Consider the following 3,641-nt stretch of genomic DNA (forward strand, 5'->3'; position numbering starts at 1 on the left):
AGAGGCAACCATTTTCAGCTTTTAGCTGTTTCTTTTGGCGCTTACCTTCCTGCCAGAGTCAAGGGGAGATGCCCTTCCAAAGCCCACTTACCCACTTGTAGACCATATTCTGGCTATTAGGGACCCTGGAATTCCCTGCCCAGCTCCTTGCTTGGATCTCTCCTCCCCAGGAAGACCTTGCTGATGACATGGACATTCCCATCCCTTGGCCTGAGGAGTAACCAAGGAACTGCTGTTTGCAGAGAGAGAGGCATGAGCATAAGCTGGGTGTCCACAGGACCCCGTGTAAGACTCTCTCAATGCAGGACAGAGCCAAGGGCAAAAGGAAAGGGGGTCAGGCAAGAGCCAGGGGCTGGAGACTACCATGTTTTAGTGTAGAACTCTGGAGAGTCCAACAATTCTCATTTGGAACCTGGCCTTCCAGGTCCTTATGAATGTATAATTTTGTAAAGTTGGGAGTTTAGAACATATTTTCTCTAACAGTTTGTTAGCTTAATTTATAACATGGAAATATTTAGTATGTGAGTCTTCGTTTGTAGTCTTGCCCCAGCCCTCACAAATAATAGGGGCAGATTTGAGGACTTAACTCTTTTTCCTTCCCCACTCCCCACCACATATACATCACTGCCATCTCTCAGACTTAATTCTATAATAATTTTTGTTTAATTTTCAGTTCCTATAACACTGTAACTACACATGCTATTCAGAGTTGACTCAGGTAGCAAACGTTGATTATATTTCTTTTCCTTCAGAGATTTTTATTTTTTCTGGAGTTAATAATTACCTTGATTTTTATTTGTTTAGTTTTCTATCTTTTAACCACAAAATCTACCTCATACTCTCCCCCCCATTGCCTAAATATTTTCTCAGAATATCTGAATATAACTGATACTTCTATCCATTTCATCTTGAAGACATCTCTTCTGGAGCCTTCTGACCTGCTCCAATATGAGTGCTCATCCCATAACCTTGCTGCACATCTGGCAACCTGGCATCTCCTTTCTCATTCTCCTGGGCATTTTCTCTGCCTGTCTCTTTTGTTGGCTCTTTTATTTGCCATATTCTATGTCTTTCTGATTTGCTCCTTTTTGGGAGGAGAACGTCTTCCAGAAGCTTCCTGAGAAAGGGGGAAGTAAGCTGTTTCGAAACTTTGCTTCTTTGCCATTGTCATTTTTCTACTCTGACCCTTGGATTGGTTGTTGGTTGAGTACTGAGTTCCCTCCGAATTATAAATGTAACTGAACTCAGGTTTGGCTGCTCATCACTTGAAAGCCAAACTCAAGAGATGAGGGTTGGTGATAGGAAAACAGGTTTCTTTCAGAGCTGGCATCCTGAAGAGATGGTGGACTAATGTCTCAAAGACCATCTCTAGTCAGTACAAATTTCAGGCTCTTTTATATTAAGGGCAAGGGGGTTGGTTTCAAGAAGTGATCAACAACCAAGGACATCGGGGCACTGGGAGGTGTCTGAGGAGGTTAGGAAATGTTTTTGTCCTTGGTCAGCTCACAGTGTTTCTTTAAATCTTTAACAAAACATAGTGTACATACTCCCCTTTTCCCCAGAGTTAGTCTCAACAGCTGCATACTTGTTGTTCTTACTTTATCTTTTCAGTGTTTCAAAATTATTTTAGCCTACATGCAAGCATGAACAGAGGCCAAAGCCCCCCACCCAGCCTAAAATGGAGTTAGTTATGTTAGTCACTGTTACACAAAGGCATTGCTACATTACCTAGCTTTAGTCACTGCTACTGAGAAGTCAGAAGCTTTTTAATTCCTTTGTAAGTGACTTTTCCTGTCTCTGAATTTCTTGTCTCCAGTGTTCTGAAATTGCAATGGTATGTCTTAGTGAAAAGCTATTTTCTTCTATTTTGCTGGACACTCCGCCTCTCATTTCTGGGGAATAATTTTGGTTCATCCTATTGATGATTTCTTCCCTTCTATTTTCTCTGTTCTCTCTTTTTTTGAAACTTCTATATTTTGGATGATGGCCCTGTTGGACTAGTCCTTCTTTTGTTTGAGTTGGAGTCTCACTCTCTCACCCAGGCTGGAATGCAGTTGGCACGCTCACGGCCACCACACCCTCTACTTCTGGGCTCAAGTGATCCCTCCACCTCAGCCTTCCAAATAGCTGGAACCACAGGCATGTGCTACCACACCCGAATATTTTTTTGATTTATTGTAGAGACAAGGTCTCACCGTGTTGCTCAGGCTAATCTCAAACCCCTGAGCTCAGGCAATCTTCTCTCCTCCACCTCCCAAAGTGCTGGGATTACAGGCTTGAGCCACCGCACCTGGCTTGGACTGGTCCTTCTAATTTCATATTTTACTCTCCAACTTTCCATCTTTTTAACTTTGTTTTCTAGGAGAATTCCTCAACTTTATCTTCTCATTCGTCTACTGAGTTTTCAGTCTTTTTAAGATTGTAATTGTTTTCACTTTATTTTTTTTCTTCAAATATTCTTTTTTTTTTTTTTTTTTTGAGTTGGAGTCTCACTCTGTTGCCCAGACTGGAGTGCCGTGGCCGCTCCTGGCCACCGCAGCCTCGACCTGCTGGGCTCCAGCGATCCTTCCGCCTCAGCCTTCCGAGTAGCCAGAATTACAGGTGCACGCTACCACCCGGCTGATTTTTTGATTTATTGTAGAGATGAGGTCTCGCTGCCCAGGCAGGTCTCGAACCCGTGGGCTCAGGCAATCCACTCACTTCAGCCTTCCAAAGGTGCGGGATTACAGGCTGAGCCACCGAGCCCGGCTTTTTTTCCCCTCTTTTAAGTCGGAGTCTCATTCTGTCGTTCAGGCTGGAGTGCAGTGGTACTCTCACGGCCACCCCAGCGTCGACCTGCTGAACTTTGGCAATCCTTCCGCCTCAGCCTTTCAAGTAGCTGGAACTACAAGTGCGTGCTACCACGCCCAGCTAATTTTTAAAAAAATTTATTGTAGAGATGAGGTCTCACCAAGTTGCCCAGGTTGGTCTCAAGCCCATGGACTCAGGCAATCCACACGCCTCAGCCTCCCAAAGTGCTGAGATTACAGGCTGAGCCACCAACCCCAGACATTCCTTTTTTATAGAATCTTATTTTGTTTCAGGGCTATCTTATCTCCAAATCTATTATTGATACTTTTGTAATTTTTCTTCTCTCTGTGTGGTCTCTTCTCCAAGTTTCTTTTTCTGTTGTTTTGGTCTTTCTCTTCCATGTTAGATTTTTTTTTTGGAGCTATTCCAATCTTTGGTTGTCTGCTCACACTTAAAGATGGGTCACCAAAAAGCTGACTGGGAGCATTTGTTCTCTGTCTGCTCAGATACATGGGTGGGCTTGTCAGTCATGAGTTTCTTTGCACGATGATCTGGCTGAAAACTTCTGATGTCAGCATCCTTAGATCTTCCTTCTCAGAGTGGTCAGACAGAGTAGAATGCCCATCTCTGGTTTGGCACAACCAATTTTGTTTGCCACATGGTCCTGCTGCTGCCTTATGATCTGTCCTTCTATAGTATAATCAGTAACCACTCATCCATCTGGTTTCCATTCCTAAAATATTTTGCTTTTGTCTTCTCTTCTTGTTTCCCTGTCCTTGTGGATTTTTGCCTTTAACAAATCCCTTGGCTATAGCTTTAGTGGATTTTCATAGAGCAAATTCAGATGCATG

The sequence above is a fragment of the Carlito syrichta genome, unplaced genomic scaffold (assembly GCF_000164805.1).
Source record: "Carlito syrichta isolate Samal-C Ts95f unplaced genomic scaffold, Tarsius_syrichta-2.0.1 Scaffold308104, whole genome shotgun sequence".
Lineage (NCBI taxonomy): Eukaryota > Metazoa > Chordata > Mammalia > Primates > Tarsiidae > Carlito > Carlito syrichta.